Source organism: Pangasianodon hypophthalmus, chromosome 23 (genome assembly GCF_027358585.1).
Source record: "Pangasianodon hypophthalmus isolate fPanHyp1 chromosome 23, fPanHyp1.pri, whole genome shotgun sequence".
Taxonomy (NCBI): domain Eukaryota; kingdom Metazoa; phylum Chordata; class Actinopteri; order Siluriformes; family Pangasiidae; genus Pangasianodon; species Pangasianodon hypophthalmus.
Window position 1 is genome coordinate 13,515,482 of NC_069732.1, and position 25,181 is coordinate 13,540,662.

At 37.4% G+C, this 25,181-nt stretch overlaps 1 protein-coding gene across 3 annotated transcripts in view; it reads right to left on the bottom strand.

Annotated features, from left to right (window-relative positions):
* Positions 1-25,181, bottom strand: part of csmd3b (CUB and Sushi multiple domains 3b) — a 407,371-nt gene that overhangs the window by 317,054 nt on the left and 65,136 nt on the right. The window lies entirely within an intron of this gene.

Here is a 25,181-nt window from a genome sequence, read left to right on the forward strand (position 1 = left end):
TGAAAGCCCATAATCTGCTCAAATAGTGTGTAGGCCTTGTCTCCTCAGAGAAGGACTTGAAAACTTCTTAATGCCAAAAGTAAGAAAGACATGTCTGTGTGAGAGAGGATAAGGATATGACTAGTAGAGCTGCAGAGCCCATAGGAGAACAGAAGACAAGGATTATTAGTGCAAAAATGTGTTTATGACACCACAGAAAAATGATCTCCTCATGAAATGCCTTGAATTGCATTCATGTCCAAAGATATTTAATGTTTGATACAACACCAAATCCCAATCACAGGCTTTACTGAAGCTTCAGGTGTACGCTAGCTTCCACGTTTAACTGCCACACTGATATACTGTAAGAATAAAATCTCAGTAGCATGATGTCTTGCTTTAATTAAGTACTTTTTCCATGGCCTGCCCTTAAAATATGATTGGCCATCTCTGTGAATCCTCTTGCCCCCGAATTACCCCCACCCCCCCAACCCACACACTTCCAGTACCACTTTCAGTGAAAACCTGTTTCACACAATAACCTTAAAGGCAATTAAATAAGAAGAGATTAAGTTTATGCACCTTGTTGTTATGGACCTTGTTATGTGCACAGGGGCATTGTCATGCTGGAACAAGTTTGGACACCTTAGTTTCAGTGAAGGGAAATCTTAACACTACAGCAAAGACATTGTAGACAATTGTTTACTTCCAACAATGTGGCAACAGTTTGGAGAAGGCTCGCATATGGTTGTGATGGTCAGGTGTAAATATTCTTTTGGCCATTTATACTGTATGTCCTCAACTGGGCCATCCTGTTAATGTCTCAACAAAGTCATCTCAATTAGAACTGCCAATTTCTTCATTTTTTGTACTGATTACATTAAATAAGTAAATACAAATGCAATAAACATCAGAAAATCAGGCTCCAATGTGGCAACAATGATGTGTGCATAGACACCATACGAAGTCATGTTGGCTTCCAATATCCATTTCACTTCATCTCCTTGTGCCCTTGAAGTGAAATGGATATTATGGAAGCCCATGTGAAATGGATTGCTTTTGGGTATGCTACTTCTTTCATACTGTATCTGAATTAATTAGAAATAGCAGATAATAACTATGCTCATGCAAAATATCTCTAGGACATAGCACAGATTCTCTCTAATATTCCTGATCTTTAAACTGACACATTTCGAAGAACTTGCAAAAGAAAAAAAAAATTCTAACAAAAGTCCTTTCGGAATTCCATCCATTTTCATTCTTATTTGGTCTAAAGGCTACAAATAAGCTCCCTTTCTTTAAACATTTACTAATATTTCTTTAACCAGAAACAAACTGACATTTATCAGAATTATTCATTAAAACAGATGACAATCAGGCTTTATAAGTTGTTATTAAGAATTTTCATCTGATCATTAATGCATATTGTTGGAGCTGGCCTGATACTTTGAGCTTGCACTGTCTGTGTCCACGGGTAAGACTAGAAACTATTTCCTGTCATAACATCATTCATGCCCAAGCACCGGTCTACTATCTGCCAATTAAAAATAATTTGCTTCCTTTGGCTAACTCCAGCATCTTCCACCAACACCCTCTGGCATTTCTCACTTCTTCCTACTATACCTCATTCCTCTATTTGGATAACTGCCACCTCCATCTTCTGCCCAGATTGTGGTCTATTTTAAGACATTTGTATGATGCTTAAAGGGGCATATACTAAGGCTAATTTTATAGACATGAGTCAGTTTATCATATTTAATAATGATGACCAAATTGTATTTGTTCAAACCATGGCTTCTTTACTGTATTAATAAGAAGGAATCATACAGACTTATCTTTGCTAAGAATATACATATCCTCAAACCACACAGTTGCAACACATGCAGTGTAGAAGTTTAGGTAATATTGCTCCAGTTAGAAAATGTCAGGTAGTTGTATACAAGACTTCACGCATTCTGTTTTACAAGTTAGCACTGGGCAAATGAAATGAAGCAGCAGCATTGTTTGGCCCACAGGCCTCGAGCTTGACACCTGTGGTATAAACTGAAGGATGGTCAAAATGAGGTGTTAAACAATGTTGATATGCTTGTATAACAAATGGAAACTGTCCAGATACCATAGTTTTTATCCAGATTCAGCAATTGCAGCTTTAATGTAAGTCATTTAAAATGTGTAATCTTAAAAACAGGTTAACAAGTCCTGCTAGCCAGATTCTCTCTTTTTCCCCCACTGCTGATAGTAAAGGGGAAAAAAGGGGGAAAAAAAGGAAAAATGAAAAGTTTTCATGCCCATTACTTTGTAACTGACCTTTCAAAAATTGTGCAAGGTAATGGATCTGGATGTGGAAGATTTCAAGCCATCTACTATAATTTGTAATTATTGTGGAAATGTTGAAATTTCCTAGAAACCTAGACAAACAGATTAAGTGCTTAAGTGTTTTAGTGCAAATCAGGTGACCTTATGTTGTGTCCTGGTATAGCTGTATGAAGACAAAAAAAAATATCCTACGAAAGGATCATATAATTTTTGGATGGAATACCAACAGGCTGACAGGTTACTACAGGTCTCCTGCATTTCTTGTGCAGCCTTAATAACATTCATAAAATATCTAACTCAGACATTCCTCACCACAACTTCTCAGCTTTTTAAGTCTTGAGTCGAATGCTTACTTAGCATTTTATGTGATCAAGAAGGGACACGTTGGCTCACAGCAAATCTTCCTAAAGTCTAGCACAAGTTATCTTGTGATACAGCCAGTGAAAATATATGAATCGCTGATCCTTTAGTGGAGGATCTCCTTGAGTTGTGCACCAGATTCTGGCATCTAGCCTTTATAGCATACAAGTGGACTATAGGTAGGGTTTTTTTTTTTCATCCACACACTTCTAAGTGCATCCACACACTTCTCAGTCCTCTCTGCGAACATCCAGTCACTAATCAACTAATAAAATGCTGGCTTAAACAGAAATAGGGGATAAAATTGAGGATGCCTGTGAAAATTCTCAACTAACAGGCATCAGATGAAGTGCACGGCCGCGAGAAGATCCAGAAGTACCTTATTTCTCACTTTATCTAATGATCCACTTCAAAAAGCACACAAATACTGTGTATGAATAGCTAATAATATGTGAAATGAAAATAAGGTGTAGGTTATGCTTAGCTAAGACCATTAGCTGGATAATATTAGTCTGACTTCTCTTAGCAATAAGCACTGATTTTTTAATTAGTGTTAGCTAGTAACATTACATGCATTTACTTGAGTTTGGTGTATAACTGCACTTTTAGACCATATAGTTTACAGCTATAGAAGGGAATTATTTGTAACTGCACTATCTGGTGTCACCAAGATGAGGATGGGTTCCCTTTGGAGTCTGGTTCCTCTCCAGGTTTCTTCCTCATATCGTCTCAGGGAGTTTTTCCTTGCCACCGTTGCCTCTGGCTTAGTCATTAGGGATAAACTCATAAATTCTCAGTTCTCATAAACTCATAAATTTAAAATTTATATCCTGAGTTTATATATTTTTGTAAAGCTGTTCATTGTTAAAAGCGCTACACAAATAAAATTGAATTGAAATTATATAATGTTAGCTAGCTAGTATCACACGTTAGATAACTTCATCTAGCACTATCAAAGTTAGCTATTGACAGCTAAATACAAAGCTAAAGCTAGTTTTAGCCATTAGAATAAAAGAAGCCCATTACACAGACACCCAGATGCTCATGGCTAAGACTGCAGAAGGATATGGGAAGACAAACATAGCTAATGTTAGCTACCAAATGCTTCCTCTTTTCAGGACCCAGCTGCCTACCTACAACTAACGGACAAATGCTTCCTCTTTTCACGACAAGGAGCACACCTTTGAGATATCACATGATAGTCTGGAAAGGACTCCATTTAAGACAAATTGGTCCATAATCATCTTTAAACAGAGGTGAAGGTCTGAAACAGCACCTATCACCTAACTACAACATCATTCTGACTTGTTTACCTCAGTAATGTCACTCCAGTTCACAACTCTGGACCCTGGTGTCATGTCAGTATCATTATGTTACAGGTGTGAATCATACACTTCCATACACTACACACTTCCTACCATCAGGTAGAACTGAGGACCATCATCAGAGGCCATCGAAGTCCAGTGTTCAAGACTTACCACCGAGAGAAACTTATTGTTGCAGTATGTTTATAAGGATTTAAATTGCATTTTAACATGTATAATATAGCAGTTTTGTTTAATACACTGTATAAGTGATAATTGTAATAATTAGCATTAACTAAATAAATCATTACAATTGAAATCAAATGTTGCAATAGGTTTTCATGTTTAGAATGAACTGCATTGTCTAACATGGGCCTGTTATCAAATTAAATGCAATCTTTTCAATTTAAAGTTCTCTAAAATAAATTTATGGTAAACAACAAAATACATTCCATAAAAAAATAAAAGCAAGCTTCCAATTATTTATTTAAATTATTATCCAATTATTTTTAAAACATTCTAATTAAAACGTATTCAAAATCCTAATTGGGCTCATAAATAATTTTGAACAGGCTAAACAAACCAGAAATAAGGGTAAAAATGAGCCATAGCTGGGTCTTAATGAATGAATTTCTGTTAAAGCATCCAAGCATGTTGGGTTCTACACATAACCCAACATCGGGTGGCCAAATTAAACCAACGTGTGTTCTTTTATACAGTATACTGAGCCAGCACTGCGTTACACAAATTACCCAAACTGGGTGTTTTAGAGTGTAATTATTTGTGGATTTATTGAGTTGATCAGTTAGGATCAAGTAAATAATATGGGACCCCAAGTTTTATTTTTATTTCTACTTCCACTTCCTAACTGAAGTGCAATTACCAAGAAATAAATGCCAGAATCATGTCTTTCTTCTAGAAGGACGAAAACACTTTGAGTCATTACTCCCCCTCATTACTCCTAATGCTGCTTTATTCACAAATTGCATTTTCCTCTTTTTAATCTGGTAATTATATTTCACCAAATGTAGTCATTCATACCAGTGTTCGGTGATGAGATTTCTTTTCTCTCCCACTGTCCCTTTATTTCTCCAAAGGAAAAGAAACATTTTGTGTGGAATCTAAATGTGTCGACTGTAATGGCTGCCTATTGAGTAGCAAATAAAAGGGTGGACGTGGGGGGGTTTGGAGCAATATGGCTGTCTCGACCATTTGATCTGAACGAGAGAGAATCATAGGGATGCGTTAAAAACCGCTTCTCTGGTGGCATCTGTTTCAGACTGATTGCAGGAGACAGGCTAAGCTGGCTCTGGAGTGAGTGAAATTGCTTTGCGCTCTGAATGAGTGGAAACTCATCTTTTAAAAATACTTTACTGGCAGTACAGCAATATTCAGTCATACCACTCGGATTTTATTCTTAGTAAAAGTCAACTTGGAACTTTAAGATAAGATTCAAGTGTTAAGAATCCATAAATTATTAAATAAATAGATATTAAATAAATTATTACCATGCCTGTTTGTAGATTAGAGAAGAGAATTTTGTTATATGAACGTTTACATGCATTGGTATTTTCCACAGAATATTATGCAGGAAGTGCAATAATCTTAGCTAAATGAACCCTGTTTGGACCATGTTGGACAACAGTTTAAGCTCAGTGTCCATCACTTATAGCTTATCGGAGAATATCTGGTGTAATCTAATATTAAATGCACTTGGACAGTCTGGTCAATAAGTGTACATTTATTCAGACTACTCTCACTGTAAGAATTGTATTTAATAACCTACCAAAAAAAAAAAGGTTCCAATAAAAAAGGACAAGTCACAATAATGCAATCATTCTATATTGTTTTCTGTTTATTTAAATTAAATTTTTTTTTTTAATTTTATGATATACTCAATACAGGCAATTTCTGTATTTGTGGACAAATAATCTAACTGCCATTATGTGTATTTTTCAGAAGGTGTCATGTTATTTGAAAAGTCTTCTTAAAACGTGATGTTTCTTTTGTAAACCTTGCTTAAAATACTGATAAAATACTTTTCATATGAAGGCATACATTTTGACTGACTTCCCCTTTTATCTTGCTTTCTTTTTTTTTTTGTTAAGGAGTGAAGTGCATGAATGAAATCACTTGATTGCAACAAATGCATGTGGACTATACATCTTTGTCATACACAGTTCAAGGAAAAACCTCACATCGCTTTATACAGCAGGCAAATGAGCATTAGTGATTACAACAAACATAAACAGGCTCCTAAAATTAAAACTCATACATACATACAGTACATCATAGTGATGATTAAAGGAAAAAAAAAAAACTACTATTAACATGAACATATTTTCATAGGCAATTTTATAGAGGTTGGGATGTGCCCGATTTTGTTAACATGTTAGTTGTGAGAATGTGTGTGTGTGTGTGTGTGTGTGTGTTTGCGCGCATGTTGTCATCCCAATCAGGGTGTATTCCTTACACCCAGTGTTCCAGGGTTAAGCTCTGAATCCATCATGACCCTGACCTGGGTAAAGCAGTTACTGAAAGTGAATGAATGGAAACAAATTAATGTTTACCTATAATTCTGTTACTTGACACTGCATGACATTACAGTTTAATTAAAATAGCCAATTAAGCAGAATATGTTTATTTTTAAGTTTCACAAAAGTTCAAAAGTGGATGTTGATCTTATTATGAAAACTCACCCAGAATGTTTCAGTTTTTTTCATTATCAAGTTCCATGTTAAAACTTTCATTTGCAAAAGCTTGCACTATAGGCTATTAGTGTTGGACATGTGAACTAAATTTAGCAGACTGTTGCACAGTTCTGTGAAAAGAAATTATTATTTTCTCATTATGAACTTTCTCACATTTTAAAATGGTGACAGGATGCACAGTCTCATGCATAAATAGGCTGCTATTATTTGCTGGATGGTTCAGTGTCAGCGCTCCACATTAGTGGCAAAGTCCGGGAAAAACAACTCCACTCAAATCAAGTGAATTGTGATTTAGAGAAGCACTGTATTTTCCTATTTGGTTGTTTGAGATGATTGGGTAGATTTTTGTATTTGGTACAGTACTTGGTACTGTATAAAAGGAACGCGAAACATTTGACATTACACTGTTCTTTATTTTTGCACATTTGCTAAGTTTATCTCAATGAAGTTGTGGTATGATGCATTTCCTGTGCCTTCCATCCCTTACTTAGCCAGGGTACAAGATAATTACGTAAAGATGGGTAAAACAACAAACAAAAAAGCTTACGGGGAAAAGTGTTTGTGGTTAATTATCTTAGGTTTACACTGAAAATATGAGAGAACCCTGACCTTTAGTTGAAGTAAACTTATTCTAAGAAAATGATAATAATACTCCAAGGGTCCTCTGGTCATCCCTCTGGGGGAATCCATAAACATTCCATGTAGATCCATACATCATAGTCTTTCCCTATCAGAATAGGTTCCAAGTAGAAACCTTTTTTGGAAGCTGAGAACCCTTAATTATAACACATGTAACAAATTATTATTATTATTATTATTATTATTATTAAGACATAAGGAATATATTAATAATATCATATCTAATAGTGGAATTAAGCATTTACTTATAGTTTGAAGCATGGTATATCATAATAGTGTAGTTATTTAGCTTATGTGATTGTAGCTATACAAACACATACAAGAACATTCCTTTAAGAAAGAATATTTAATATGCCAGACTCATTTAGTTGTTTAGAGAGCAAGCAGGGGACAAACATATTTGTTTATGAAGAAAAAATACCATCAGCTTTTCCCCGTTCAGTAGAAGCTCAGTCATCAATCAAAAGAAAAAGACGGTCATTGATTTTATGAAACTCCAGAGTGTTAGCCTAATTTAAGCCAGGAGCTCACAGGGCCTTGGCTGTCACAAGAATAAGTGGGCCACTGTTAATGGATTTAAGAAGCCTCATCTTCTCTTGTAATATACTACAATGGAGTTTACCTGACTGTCCACAATTTGCAATTAGACCTGCATTCTCAAATAACACTCAATTGATTCACGGACTCGACATGCATTTAAAACAGGGTATAATATTGTGTTTGTTCTTAAGTGAGCGCCAGGTTAACACTTAAAGTGAAAAGAACACGAGTCTGTTATGAAGGACTGTCATGGCAACATACAATGCAAATGCTGAGACTATTACATACACACAGCACATTCAGAACAGGCCAGGCTAAAACACATCATGAAACCATCCCCACAAAACCAAAATCATATCAATTTATCTGCCTCGTTAAATGACTAAGGCTTACTGAAGAAGAAAAAAACAAAGACGCCTCTCATCAATTTGTTTCATAGTGTCATTTAACCTTAGGGTGTCTTTTTCTGTGTCACGAAGTTTTATCGTTCCAATAGGTGAACATTCCAATCTGTCTCCAAATATTTAAGAACTACATAAAAAACATAGAGAAATGCTCGTGCTTGGAATTTAACACATCATTTAACACAAATAGAAAGGAGAATAAATAACCCCTGGCACTTTGCTGGATTTCTTTTCCCAAAAGTGCTTACATGTCCTTTTATCACTTTCCTCTCTTTTTGCTGATGTGTAACTATATGCTATACCCCTTGCATACTGATCACAATGATAATACACACTGTTTTGTGTTTTATGGTAGTTTGGAACTGTATAGAATATATTATCACTGTTTGTTATCATTTATTCTTTTTTACTTAGTGTGTGGTATGCAGTTAACTTAGCATTAGCATTGGTAAAATAACAGTCCATTCATATACCTATGAGCAGGTTCTCGTGTTAACCTACTGATGAACTGTTGAATTTCTATGCAAGATATTGATGGCAGAGTGAAGCCACAGACAGAGACGGTTACCAATGCTGGTTTGGTTTTGTTGCGTTTAAATAATATACTGGCCACAGAGTATGTTATGTCACTAGACAGCAGACCTTTGGCATATACAATAAAAAAAGAATGAGAGAAATGGGCAAAACAAGAAGATGAAAGAGTACTCAATAATAGAAAGCCCCTTCTGTACACAACAGTTCATCTCCTCTCCTTCATCTCTCTAGGCAGGAGGTGGATGTAATCTGCCAAGCGGGTCAGGAAGGACAGACAGGCCACAAACGATAAGGTCCAGTTCTGTCTCTCAGAGCCTGATGAGCATGTAGGATGTCCTTGGCTCTGACCATACATCTCCCTCCCCCTTAAATATCACTTTACACACTGTCATGTGAGATATTGTGTTTAAAGGTGAATACTGCAAGTCCATCCATCATGTACAGCATCTAGCTGAGTTGAAGCACATAATATCATGTATGTCCCAGAAGATCTCTGTCCTGGGCATAACAGTCCATAAATCTTCATCGCTGGAGGTGGACTGTGTAAGAGTAGTGTTTCAAAACCCTGAGCTCAGGGATGACAAAACCAAACATCAAGAGATATTTAGCTGTCCCTGTTTAGACGAGGCATTGCCAAGAGCCTTAACAGACTAGTATCTCAAACATACATCACACATTTCCATTGTGTCCTTCTGTTTCATGTGACATCATACTGGATAGTCACTGCCATTTTGAGTGTTCATTGTTATGGAGGCTGTGCGTCATTAAAAGCATTGATTTTCACTGATAATGGACCACTTACACTTAAACTTGAATATATACATCTTCCACAAGGAGCAGTGCAGCAGACCATCCCAGTCATGCTTCCTTATAGCTATGTTAGATAACTAGATTCATTTTGGTACAACTGGGAAGTTTATCTTGGCAGCACGTACTGCTAACATTACCAATGGTTAGTTAGCTGAGACTGACTCACCCTCCCTATCATGACAGAGAGGGTTTTTCTCCTCCTGATGAAACACCCTGGGATCATTTTTCCCACCTGGTAGGCTTCTGTGCTCTTAAATGCTTGGAGATGCTTGTCCAAAACAGGACAGATATAGTACAGGTACTTTGTCAAAGTACTGTTTATTCTCCTTTAAAGTAATTGTAGCCATCTTTCACCTCTTCTTACATTCACACTGTGCAGCGAAGCCATAATTTTGCTCCCAAATATAGTGACCACAACATAAAAATCACTGAAACACGAGGACAGTCATTTAGTTGACCAACTACAGTACATAGTACATCTTGTAGTTTTGCTTGAGAGCCATAGCTAGAAGTTTACGCCACTGATATTTGAACTCAAATCCACATTTGTAATATTTAACAGTTCTTTCTTCAGGTAGGCTCTTGGCTGTGTATATGTAATACACCACATGTTTGATTAAAAAAATAGTAGGACCATAATTCTTAATATATATTAAATGTTCATATGAGCTTGTTTACCTCAACTTCCTCTGCACTTTAAGAAATTCACTTACTGTGCATGCGCATCATTCCCCACGGACACATTATGCTTTAAGAGGAACTGAAAATGAAGTAGGCTTTCGGTAGGATGCCAGCAACACCGTTATGAGAATATCTGATAAACCATCAGAAAAACAAGCACCTGGCTACATTTAAAATGTCAATCATAAAGGAAACTGTACTCAGAAAGCCATTTCAGATCCAACAGTAGAAGAAGAAGAAAAAAAAAAAAAAACAGAGCCAATATAAGACTAAAACCAAACAGAAAGGTTTCCAAATCTGTCTAATGAATCTCACCTTGCATCTGCAGGTTTGGTTTTAAATGTGTGTGGCAAACTTTAGCTGGCTGTAGCACAGCCCAGATGCTAATAGTGCAGCTCAATAGCCCAAAGTAAAGGCCTTCTGTTGCCTCCATATGCTCTTAGCCAGACACAGCGCCTGCACAAGAAATCAAAAACCCACATTCTTTCAGCACCATAGCCTCTCCCAGCAGGAGAGAACTCCTCGCATTCTTCTTCTTTTGCAATCTGCTGCTGAGGACAGTACTACACGCTCTCAAACATACTCCGCTATTTATAAGGAGCCTTCTGTTCACTAAGCAAGACATGGTTGCTTGCCTCTGGCTAATAAGCTTAGGATTTTACTAGTCAAGCAAAGTGGCAGCAGAATGAGAGCTGATAAATTCCTCCTCAGAGAGGCTAACTGCGCTAACAACTGGAGCAGCCACTATGATATGCTTCGATACAGGCATTTTTTTTTTTTTTTAAATTTACATTCTATTATCGGTGTACATTTTGGGTATAAATTTCTGAAAATGACTGATGACATAATATGGGGTAAATATAATAACAGATGATACTAAAAAAATGTAAATACTATATAAACTCCCTCTTAAGCATTCATCTTCAATACCTGCTTTATCCATGCACACACACATTCACACCTACGATCAATTTTTTCCACTTAGAAAGCAGGAGAGAACGGGGAGCAGAAGGCTTAGGGAGAACTGGGGACCTTGGAGCTGCAAGGTGGCAAAGTTACCAGCTGCACCACCCTTGATCATACAATATTTCTGAAATATTGATGTCTTGTTTTATCCAGAACACATTTTTTCAAAATAGATAGCCACTGCAGGAAATTGGCTTTACTCTTGCTTTTATGTGAGAAGTGGATATACCAGAGCACTCATCCCACTACTTGACTGACACAATCTAGAATCGGATCTGAGGCAATCAAGCAGTAAAGCTTTGATAGAAATGCCAGGTGGTGGGATGGCAAGTGCACTACAGTATATATCAAGCCAAACCTTACACACCCTGTGAATTCAAGAAAGACACATAAGATGGGAAGTCGTGTCTCCTGTTCATAACGTCCTTATACACACATTGCAAGTGCTAATCTTTACACTAGATAAGCAACAGGTTGGCAGTGGGTTTATCCAAAGGACGACACTAGGACTGCTACATAGTTGATTCATTCACAAACCAGCTAGCTGTAAGTTACCAATACGGCTTATTCACTGAGCATCATATTTCTGTAACTACAGCTTCGGACAGCGGCTGATGTGTTGAGCATTTTTAGCCTTACATTTTTAACACTGCGCTTACGGTATTCAATCTGGAGTATAGACAGGCCATGGAAATATTGCTCTCACATTACTACTTTAGGTGCATTTTGCTAACAATTTTATTTTTTCTTCACCAGATATGACTTCAAATGGTCTGAGATGATATAATCCCTCAAAGCTTTTGTGCTATTTGGAAATACGCTCCAATTGCATCTGTGATAACAGCGTAAAAATGGAGCAGTTAAGTCAGAAAAAAGCTCCACAGCTCCAGGCTCCAGCATCTGACTGATAGATACAGGCTACGGGAGCAGAGACAGACAAGGCCATGAGTGCAGCCTCGTGGTCCAGGGCTGGGTTGGGCAGGCCAAAGGCCGTTAAAGCCCTATTATATCCTACTGACATGTCATTCATTACAGCAAGGTGAGCCAGTTGCTGCATATACTGACAGAGATACATGGACCTAACGGTCATCACCAGGCTCTGCCATTAGCACACCAATCAATGATGGCTTGACTGCTAAAATCTTACTGTTAAATCAATCACATCTGAATAGGTTGTAGTCTTACAATAAAAATAGGTTTAGTCTCCATCACACACATGCTGAAATCGATCAGCTCAAGGATTAACAATGCAAAAAACAGATTTCATAATTTAAACATTATCTAAATCAAATCACAACAAAATGTACTTTTAAAGGTGTTTCTGATGTCAAGCACACACACACACAGCCTCTGGAACCTTTATTAATTTAGACAGAAGGAATTGTGCAAACACCGACAGTCCTGTTTGTTTAAAGTTATATTTGGATATCACAGGACAGAGAACAAGGTGTGTGCATCGTTTGCTCTTGTCTACATGAGTTGCTGTGCAACACTGTTTTATTCTGGTCTTTGTTCTTACAGATACAATAGGGACCCAAATAGCCTATACAAGCAAGAAGAACAGGAAAAAAAAACAAAAAAAAAAACAACAAAAAACATTATGAAAAACTTTACCTCATTGAAAGATGCATGCATCAATCTAAGTTACTGTGCCAGTATGCACAGAGTTTTATCGTCTTCTATGAGAATGTAGTGCTAATGATAGGTGTGATTGGGATAATAATAATAATAATAATAATAATAATAATAATAATAATAATGCTAAATAAGTGAAACAGAATTCGGTAACCAATCTGAAAGGTTTTCTATCAACAGTGTACTTTATTACCTGTGACAAGCTTCACCACATGATCTGTTCATGTCCAGTTCTGACAAGAAGTCTGACAAGAAACTGATCAAATGTGACCTTTCCAGATTTGCACAAAAACCAAACGGCTGCAGGGGCTATGTGACTTTTAGGCAGGTTAAAAATGTACTGCAGCCTGGAAAAATTCTATTTTATTGTAGTTTTTTTGCTGAAATGGAAAGTGTAAAAAAAAAATTAATGTCTATTGTTTCAGATGAAAATAGCTAATAAACTAGTACCTTCATCTCCTTTCCTCTCTGTCTCTGTCTCTGTCTGACCAATCTGCATAGACGGCCTGAAGACCGTGAAGCAATAGTGCTTAAAAAGGCCTAGTTACATATTGACTATGGAAATTATCTGATTTTTCTTCAAACCCAATTAGTCTCACAGTCTCGACCTCTAATGCTTTCCAGATGAACATCCTGTAATACTTCATAAAGCAGCAGATTGGTCTTTCATTGGGGAAATCAACACTCCTTTAAGATTAGATGAATCTTACCAATGAAGCTGACCATAAAAGATTAAAATGAGCTGCTAACTGGTAAGGATTAATTTACTATTTTACTTCTATGGTTGCTGTATGACAACACCACAGAATAAAAACTGGGAGGTATCAGTATGATGAAAATATATCCAATATATAATGTATATCCAATTCCACAGCTATGCAGCTTTCCAAAAGAAAACTGTGAAAATGAGGCAATAACTTAGAACAAATGTTTAAAAAATAACTTAAACTTCTTTTAGAAAACTTATCCTTCAGTTGCAACTTCAGGGGTCCCTGGAGAACTAGTGGTTAGGTCATGGTGCTCTTACCGCCACGACACGGGCTCGATTCACGGCTAGGGAACCAACCGCAACTGCTGGGGCTGCACACGACAGTGCGCTCCGAGTGAATGTCCCAAACCCAGATAAAACTGGAAAGGGCTGTGTCAGGAAGGACACCCGGCATAAAAACTGTGCCAAATCAAATATGCAGACCAATGATCCGTTGTGGTGACCCCTAGCAGTAGCAGATGAAAGAGGAACAACATCCTTCAGTTGTAACTTCAACATGGCTGAATTCAGGGATGTCCATTCTTATCTGCAATGATCCAGGTTTTCATTCCAACCCAGTAGCAGGTGCACCTTATCCCACTTGTTTAATCAGTTAGTCTCTGCCCTCCAACAACTTGTAAGTTGTTGTACTCCTGCTAGGTTGGGATAAACACCTGCAGCTACACTGGCCATTTCAGGACAAGATTGGACTTATCACTCAACTAAACCAATAAAATGTTGCTGTCTTTTCTACAAGCCTTCAACAAACACTGATAGTTAAGCATACATTTGTCATCACAACTAATTTAGCTAGAAGTGACACTTGTCATAAATCACGATTATATCACTCAACAGTTGACCTTACCCTCATCTTCTGCTTGTGGCTCTGTGGTGTGAGAAATCAGTATGGGGAAAATGCATGTATGTAAAGTCACAAATGAACAGAGACAGGTATTCTGAGACCAACACGAGAATGTGCATTACAGGAAACTTGAAAAAGAGCCGACCCTAAACGTCTATCCTTATTTCTGCCAGAAAAAGCAGATTAGGGAAAACAAGAGGGGAAAAAAACCCAAAAAATCATTCCATCACTCATTGCATTGGTATTTTCATGTGGAAGAAAGCATTACTCAAAATGCTGCTGAATATTTAATGTTGCTGATATTCTGCCCTAATGTGTGTCTGACTATAGTGATTTAAAGAAAATGTGGGACATTTATCAAAGCTCTCTTTCCAAGGCTACATTATCATTTGTTTTCATTCAGGCCAAACAGATATAACACAGGGTACATAATGACCCTCAGATTGTCTTATGTTGGGTACTGAATGCAAGAATATGGTTGCTGAATATTCTCAGATGCTTGGCTCTCCTAAGACATACTCATAATCTTGACATGTCTCTGTTTATGTGGATGGGAATCCCTTATGTCCTAGAATGGATATGGTTGGATATGCAAAGACTGAATTATCCAGGAAAAGAAGCAGAGCTAATTAATCTGCACAGTCTCTCTTGAGCTGTTTACTTCTATCAGCTAATTCACTGAGGCCTGAGAATAAACCAGTTGTGGGCCAGAGAGGATGAAGCTTGGATGAGAGCTATCATTATGGAATGGACAGGATTTACAAGGTGAACACCAGCTGAACAGTTTTGCTGAAACTGATCAAGGGGATCTTTTACTGAAAGAGGAGAGAGAGAGGAGAACGAGGAGAGAGGTCTGTGCTATGCATCTTCCTGTGTTTGTGTGCTCTTCCTCCATTGTTCTCTGGTTTCTTCTCACTTCTCCAAAACCTGCCGTTATGTGGATTGGCTAAGATAAATCACCCCTAGGTGTAAATGAGTGTGTGTGAGTGGTGCCCTGCGATAGACTGGTGTCCCATGCAGGGTGGATTTCCACCTCATGCACAGCGTTCCTGGGATTGGCTTCGGATCCTGTCTGATCAGTATAAAGTCAGCACTGAAAGCGAGTGAGAGATAACAGACAAACTATGGAACTTTTAAAACCTTTTACAACCAAACACACAGCCATACAGACATACACAGACACAGCTTCTCACCAGCCCTGCACACCTTCCCTGACTAAAGAAAAGTGCAGTATCATCAACAAACCAACTCTAAAGAAGCAATAACACTAAATCAGAGATTTACCAATGCTGGTCCTTAAGGCTGTCTATGATTAAGTCTATGATAGCCCTTTGGTGTTGGGGACCTTTGGTTTCCCGGTGAGAGCTGAGATCTGAGATAACAAATAATGCTTTCTTCCTTCTACCACCTCTACCACCCTTGCGCATATAGCCACTGCATCACCAGACAAACCATTTATCCACTGAATAAATAAAGCGAGAAATAGGGAGAGGAAAGGCCTGGCACAAGCGGGGCTGTGTAGAGAGATAACTGAAGAGAATCACAAGGGCATCTGAAGAAAAAGCCCTCTCATTTAGTGGTAAAGATAGAGCCATCTATAAGGTAGCTTTAGTTATGGAAGAAGATAGTACATTCTATTTTTCTGTTCTCTATTCATTCATATTCATTAAATAATTACCTTCAAATTAATTTAATGATAAATTTATGGGCCGGGTAAATGCATAATGAATCAACCTCAGGGGCATGGCAGTGCATTCCCAAAAACTATTTTATTCCTGTCATAAGAAGTAATTATGTTTTTAGCTTTAATCCTTAGACATTGACATAATTATTTGGTACCCAACAGGAATACTAAATGCTTTCATTTTTACTGAAAATTTTGCAATTAATTATTTACTTTATTTTAAATACAGACTGGTCGATATGTACACAATTTTCTTAATTCTGCCTCTGTACACCACCACATGATATGAATCAGTCAAGATGTGATTGAAGTGTAGACTTCAGCTTTAGTTCAAGGGGTTTCATGAAAATATTGCATTAACCATTTAGGAATTACAGCCATTTTTAAAATAGTACCTCCATTTTCACAGGCTCAAACGTAATTGGATAATTGACTGATAAGCAGTTTCATGGCCATGTATGACCTGTTTCCTTGTTATTTCTTGACAAATTAAGGAGATAAAAGGTCTGGAGTTGATTGTGTTGAATTTGTGTTTGGTAGCTCTTCATGGGAACTATCAATATGCTGTCCAAAGAGGTGTCAATGCAAGTTAAGGAGGCCTTCATTAGGCTGAAAAAACAAAACAGATCTATCAGAGAGATAGCCGAAACTTTAGGAGTGGCCAAATCAGCAATTTGGTACATTCTTAAAAAGATGGAATGCACTGGTGAGCTGGTGAGCCTGGAAGGCCACAGAAGACAATTAAAGTGAATGGATGCAGAATTCTTTCCTTGTTGAAAAAAAAACCCTTCACAACATCTGGCCAAGTCAAGAACACTCTGGAGGAGGTATGTGTATCTTTGTCAATGTCTACAATCAAGAGACACCTTCATGAATGTTAATACAGACAGTTTATCTCAAGATGCAAATCACTATTAACACTCAAGAATAGAAAGTAGAGATTAGACTTTGCCAAAAAAAATCTCTAAAAAAGCCTGACTGGTTCTGATGCAAGATTAACTTGTACCAGAATGATTGGAACAGAAGAGTATTGAGAAGGAAAGAAAGGGCTCATGTTCCAAAGCATACCACATCATCTGTCAAACATGTGGAGGCAGTGTTATGGCATGGGAATGTATTCCTGCCAATGGAACTGGATCACTGGTGTTTATTGATGATTTGACTGCTGATAGAAGCAGCAGGATAAATTCTGAAGTGTATAGAGCTATACTTTCTGCTCATATTCAGTCAAATGCTGCAAAACTGACAGCGCTTCACAGTACAGATGGATAATGACCCAAAACATGGGTCAAGAAACCCAAGGGTTTCTTAAGGCAAAGCAAATAATTGTTCTTAAATGTTTGATGACCTCAACCCAACTAAGCATGTTTTTCACTGAAGATAAAACTGAAGGCAGAAAGACCCACAAACAAGCAGCAACTGAAGGCGGTTGCAGTAAAGGCCTGGCAAAGCATTTCAAGAGAGGAAACTCAGCATCTGGTGACGTCTGTGGGTTCCAGATTTCAGGCAGTTATTGACTGCAAAGGATTTGCATTCAAGTATCAAAAATAATCCTAATATTTATGATTGTTAGTTTGTCCAATTACCTTTGAGCCTATGAAAATGGAGGTACTACGTAAAAAATGGCTGTAATTCATAAACAGTTAATTCAGTATTTTTGTTAAACCCCTTGAATTAAAGCTGAAGTCTACACTTCAATCGCATATTGACTGCTTCATTTCAAATCCATTGTGGTGGTGTATAGAGGCAAAAAATTACAAAAATGGTGTCACTGTCCAAATACTTATGGACCAACTGTATACATGCATACTTTAGATTTAAACATGCAAACAATAAAACATAAATTGCTTTATCAAGACTAGCAAGGACTAATACTTTAGTAATGAAAAAAAGCAAAAAAAATTAATTCATTTGTCTTCAGCAACCACTTTATCCTGGTCAGAATTGCAGTGAATCTGGAGCATATCCCGGGAATCATTGAATGGAGTCCATTGCAGGGATGCACCATGCACACACAGTCACACACTCGTTCACACTTAGGAGCACTTTAAATTCACCAGTCCACCTACTGGCATATTTTTGGGAGGTGGGAAGAAACTGGAGAACTTGGAGGAAGCTCAGACAGAAAATCTGGAGATGTATTGCATGCTATAAAATGCAGCCCATGGACAAACATATAAAAAGGTGCCCTTGAGGGGGAAAAACAATAATGAAATAAATCAATAAATGTTTATATCATACTATCCAGCCGTTTCAGCTCATTTTCAAACTTATTTTTCTCCATCTTCTTTCTTAATCACTCATTCATTCATTAATTCCTTCAGTAACCACTTTATCCTGTTCAGGGTCATGGGGGATCCGAAGCCTGGGAACAAGGCAGGAAAATATACCCACTTGGGATGCCAGTACAAGACACCATTCACACACACACTCACACACACACACACACATTCACACCTAGGGACAATTTACTAGCCAATCCACTTACCCTGTTCATGTTTTTAGACAGTGCGAGGAAACTCACACAAACAAACATGGTGAGAACATGTGAAACTCTGTACAAATAGTAACCCAAGCTCAGGATCGAACCCAGGACCCTTGCGCTGTGATGAGAAAATGCTACCCACTGTGCCACCCCTATTTTTTTCTCTTATGTGTACCACATATCTGGAATTGAATGCTCACACTGACTGCATTAAAACAAAATTTTCTGCATCATTCCACATTATCTCCAAACAAGACAAAAATGCTGTCACACTGAAACTGGTGCATTGTTATCAGACTTTGCCTTATCTGTATCAGTCTGGATACACAGAAGAGGAGGTAAGGCAATTTAAGGCAAAAGTATTAGGTCTAAGAACATCAAAGAAGCTCTTCTGTGTAATTTCTTTATAGTAATGATCTCCAATGTAGATTTCACCATTTTCATCAGTTGAATGTTTTCAATAGATGTGTCTTTTTAGAACTGGTTTATATTACTTAATAACTGATAACAATGAAGTGAATTGTATGGTGAATGAATGGTAAAAAAGAAGAAAAATGCTAACAATTATCATTTTAAAATGAATTCTGGCTATTCTACAGGGTAGCCATACCCACCATATGCTAGGGGTGTAACGATATACTCTGGTCATGATTTTATTCAATTCACGATACTGGCTTCGCAATTCATGATTCAATTTAATTCTCAGAACAAAATAATGAACAAAATTTGAAAAATTATGCCTGAAAAGACTTTTATTTAAGAATCATAAAACATGCAAAACAATGTGCATTTTTGTCTGTGTAAAACTAACTAAATAAAAATATATATTTATTTATTTATTTATCAATAAATAAATAAATTCTCCGAAAAACTCCCTGACCCTGGAAAATGATCAGTTGAATGAGCTCCGTAGCAGCACCTGAGGCGTCATTTTAACCTAAGTAGTGCTCCAAAGTCGGCTAAAATGCCCGGCTTCCACGGTCTCGTTCTTGGGCACTGTAGATCGCAGCGGCATGGGGCTAGTGTTGTTTGAAAGCTACTGAAGAGCTCTTTGTAACATTTTTAACATAGTTGTGAAATCATATAGCCTATAATGCATGCTCGTCATTGTGATCCGGAGCTATCTATAAACTTTAACTCTGTGGGTTGTGCAGATTGGGACCTCTGGTGTTCAAACAGTGTAACTGCATTAGATGCATATTTAACAGAAGGCTCATACAGTATATACGATGTGAATCGCACATTTCTACAATTCACACCATCACAATCGCGATGCCTCGTATCACAATGTATCGTTACACTCCTTTTCACATTTATATGTAAAAGATATCTTTTAGATATGGTTAGAGTAAGGCATGTGTAAAGTACTGTAAAGTACTACATCTATTACTACAACTACCTCTACTACTACTATCACCACAATTACCACTATTACTACTAGTACAGCCTATTACTTTTACAAGAAGAATAAGAAGAATATTAATATGTCTATGTTTCTGATACTTACATCAACAATTACTTTTAAGGTAAGCTTATAAGGTAATCTTACCTAGCCTAATTGACTAACAGTTGACTAGCACCTAAATGATAAACAAACAAACCAGGTACACTATTTCTATAAAAAAAAAGAAAAAAAAAGTTGGATTTGTCTACTGCAGTATCTCTGTATTTGGGCTTCTCTTCTATCAATGGTCATAATTCATTCAGGGTTTAGATCACTAGCAGAGAAAGCAGAGACAGGCGTATTGATACTCAGTCAAATTCAACAAGCAGAAAAAAAGAGAAAATATATGGCTAGACAATACAAGATTAAATGTTTTCCTCTTCAGACCACACTAACACCAGCCCAGACAGACATGCTGTGAAAGAAAAAAATAAAAAAATTAAAGAGATAAAGCACATCTGCACCATGCTGTGTAGATTACTCCTCATAATTCAGATCCATAAGCAATAATTTATGCTCAGCATTTAAACTCCTGTTCTGGAGTGCCATGTTTCCTGTGGATATAATAGTAAGTTTTACAAACGTGACTTCAGATGCAGCCAAGCCAACATGACATTATAAACAAAGACAATACTGAATACCATAAATCAAAGGAAAAATACACACAACATAAAAACATATCATTATGTAAAAGATATCACATTAGCCATGAAAATATGATGTGTTAAGAGATTGAAAAGGAGCATTTCCAATCCCATTATGTGTCATTAAAACATATACAGTATTATGTATATGGTGTATGGTTTGGAAGTACTTTAGTAAAATGTCTACTAAATTTTGCCCTAATAATCACAATGTTTATTCAATCTTCCTTTTTTTCGTAGCAGAACTACTACAGGTCAAATGACAGCCAACTTTAATTGAATCCTTGTATTTCTGTCCTATAAGTAATGAACTGACTAGCAGACCATGGCAAAGCCCTTGTTCCCTTTGGTGAAAAAAGAGTGTTTCATGACAGCTGCTTGATTCAGCATTCACTCCATTTATCTTTTAAGCGTGTGTGTGTGTGTGTGTGTGTGTGTGTGTGTGTGTGTGTGTGTGTGTGTGTGTGTGTGTGTGTGTGTGTGTCTTGGGGTGGGGGGGTGGGGGGGGTAGTGCAGGGTTGAGTGAAGGATGTGAGCAAGTGAGCTGAGAGAGACAGACAGAAAAGAGAGAGGACACGAGACAGCCATACTTATTCTCCTAAAACACACCGGTCTACGAAGTGCTTAACTTGCTAATCCAGGTAATTACGATGATTTACAAATCAAAAGAAAAGATTTATCTGAAGACAGTTGAGAAATTACATTTCTGAGAAAAGACATCTTTATCAACCTCAATGCTGTAGTACCACAACAGCTTAGAAATGACATAATTCCACAAGTTTGCCTTTGAACATTATAATCATCACATTTTCCCCCAGGATGACTATTATTCCAGCTTTCACAATCAAATATGTTGTTCAAATAAAAAAGCTACCAATTATACTGTTTATGGTCAAGAGTATATGTCACTTGATGTAAGACACAATGCTACTGATTGCAATAATCAACATAATTGACACTCTGTTAATTACAACTAAATTATAAGAGGTGCTTTAGCACTTCATCGTAGTTTAAAAACTGAAAGGCTTGTAAACAAAACAAAACAAAACAAAAAAAACAAAGAATGCCTTGCTCATTATAATGCAGTCAGTTTTAACTTATCCTGTTACAATACATGCATTTTTTTTTTTTTACCCAGATTTGATCTTGAATCATAGTTAAGAGTCTGTGCTAATCTGTCCCATTCTATTTTTAGGTCTTCTAAATGAACGGTCGGAGTCTGACTCAGTCTGACAAAATCAAGTAGAGTGTGAGGGAAACAGACTCATTTCCTTACTCTGTATCGAATTTTAGGTCAGTCCAAATCAGTTGAACATGGTAGTGCATGCTGGTCTGTGCCTCAAATCTGAAAGCAAGCTGTAAAAACAGCCAAAGGAAATGGACAGCACAAAAAAGTAAATACATGAAGTAGATAAAGAAAAATAGTAGACAGGCATTTGCGAAGCCGTGGAGCTTCTACATTGATTGAAAACAAAACTGAGTTGTAGCAGAAGCCTGTTAAAGAATTACCACAAACACACGGATGAAGAAAAAAGCTGGACAGCAGTTGCTGAAGCCTTGAAGGCAGTGAATACAGATTGATGGCTGGTTAGATGACTATAGGTAGCTGTGTAGCTAGCCTTCTTTTTGCTACATTATTTGTGGGTCGGTGTTTATTTAATACGGGAACTAAAAATAGTAGGTAGGCGTTTGTGGCTGCTGTGGGGCTCCTCACTGGATTTCAAAACTAATCAATAAGGCACAAATCAGGTTTTGATTCAGTCAAAATGTGATTATTTGTGGTGGTTTTCTGTTGTTCAGTAGTGTGTAGATTTTTCAGCCATAAATGCATTGAAAAGATTCTCAGTCAAATTTTCCACTATCTGTCTATCTATCTATCTATCTATCTGTCTAGACTCAGTTAGATTAGATTAGATCAGATTGGCTACAACAACAGAAGACCACATTGGGTTATGCTACTGTCAGCCAAGAAGATTACAGTGGGTACAGGCTCATCGAAACTGGGCAGGTCAAGATTGGAAAAAGACACGGCGAGGTTTTCGCAGTCTTTTACTGTCCGGTTTCAATGAGCCTATGGAATGGAACCCGAAGTGGTCTTCTGATGTAGCCCATCTGCCTCATGGATGGACATGTTGTGCATTCTGAGATGCTTTTCTGCTTACGACAGTTGTAGAGTGGTCATTTTATTTATTTTATCCTGGCCATTCTCCTCTGACCTCTCTTATCAACAAGTTATTGTGTACTGTTGTACATAAAAATCCCAGATCAGCAGTTTCTGAATTACCCAAACCACCCCGTCTGGCACCAACAACCATACCATGCTCAAAGTCACTGAGATCACTGACTTTTCCCCATTCTGATGTTTGACATGAACATTAACTAAAGCTCTTGACATGTATCTACATGATTTTATGCATTGCTCTGCTACCACATGATTGACAGGTTGGATAATTGCATGAATGAGATGTACAGGTGTTCCCAATAAAGTGGCAGGTGAGTGTAAGTAATTTTATTAGTCACGTTAGGATTATGAGTTGCTACTGGTGCATAGAGTAAATAGATGTCGCAGTACTTACAATGCTATTTTTGCTCGGGCAGTAAAGAATCTTGGCAAGCAAAACTGGTAATATAATCAGGTCAGAGTGACAAATATGAAAGCCAGCGTATAACCAGAACACTCACTCTTCACCGGAGCCTTGCGCTGATTCAGTGACATCTCTGCATCAACAGAGAGTTCAGGTACTAAGATAGAAGGCAGTTTAAGAAGTTTTTGTCACAACTTAGCATAACTCTGTCGTACTTCTCAGCACTTCACTGCATTAAAAAATCGGAAAGTCACCCTACAGACTATATTTATTAAAATATATTCATGCATTGCATGAAGGTGCAATAATTTATACTTAAGTAAAAGTCTCTTGTTCCCTTGGCTCAGCTGGTCGTTCCTGTATGACTTACACTAAAGTAATACTCTAGTGTTTTTTAACCCAATGTTTAACCACCACATTTGCAGTGTATACATAAGTCTCTGTGCTAAGAAACGTAAAACAGAAACTGTTTACTCAAAACTAAACTGTAATGCAAGTCTAAGGGCAGTTGTTGTATTCCATACAACAATAAAGGTTTTAAATTCAAAACTACAGTGCTAAAAATAAATAACAATAAATAAAAATAATGGTCTTAGGATGAGGATGAGAAACAAATTACCAAAGCTGCATTCCAATACAGGAAAAAAAAAGACATTCATTTACACTTAGCAGGATCAGGAAGAAAAGAAGTATATGTACTTTGAGCTATGTTAAAGAGTTTAATTTACAAATACCTTTGAACGAAGAATGGTCTTGCAAATATTGCTTCCTTATAAGAATTTACTGACGTCTATTATAAATGAGTATTGAGTAAATGGGTTTTTCATTTTCTTTTCAGGACAGGAATAGTTGAACATGCAGATGCAGTGGACTAGGCTGAAAAATACTCAGAACTCAGAAGATGAAAAGCAGTATCTTTTGACCCCAAGAATACTTATGTCCTGATCGGCACAAATACAACCAGCGGAAAGGCAGCCATGGATCCTGCAGTCTTTCCCTCCCACCCATGTTCTGGAGGACACAAGCAATTCAGCTACACCTGACTTCCAGCTGCAGCATTTATAAAACACACACGACCTACAGGTTTTTCTACAGCAGGGACTCTTCATTTGGGGTTCTCTGATTGGTGTGGTCATAATCCACCGCAGGGGGTCAGATAATAGAAACAGAACAGATCACAGGCTGACACAGCAGAGGCTACTGATACTCAAAGATAAAGACACAGACAGGCGGTGATCAAAAACAGAAAAAGACACGATTAGGGAACTATTTTTCCATCTTCATACAGAACTAAATAGCATCATCCATGATAGACATGCCGTGAAGCAGAAAATGAAACACAATAGGCACATCTGCACCACACTGTGTAGATTACTCATCACGATGCAGATGTTTCATTAATAGTCTCACAGCTAAAAATTATCCAGACATTTGGAGTCCTGCTCTGGGTGCAGTGTTTTCATTGTTACGAATGTGAATTCAGATGTAACCAAGCCAACATGGCATGCTGAACAAAGATATAGTTGAATGCATATAATAAATGAAAAATGAAGCGGAACTTTACATACCACATACGCTGCTTGTAAAAGGTTCGGGGAGCACCCTGCCTTTTGTGTCTTTTGCCAGACCACTAAGCAGGCTGGTCTAGAAGAGCCAATTTCATTCACTGGCTTACTGCCAGTCGACCAGCAATCCATCAGTAAATTTTTGTCCTACATATATTCCACTACAAGTCCAGTGCCTCCTGTTCTAGGATTGCCTGGTAGTTTTTACTCACAACCACTTGGACAATTGAACATTTACAAAGCCAGAGTATGAAAAATGAAGGTGAATGTGGATTCCAATATTTG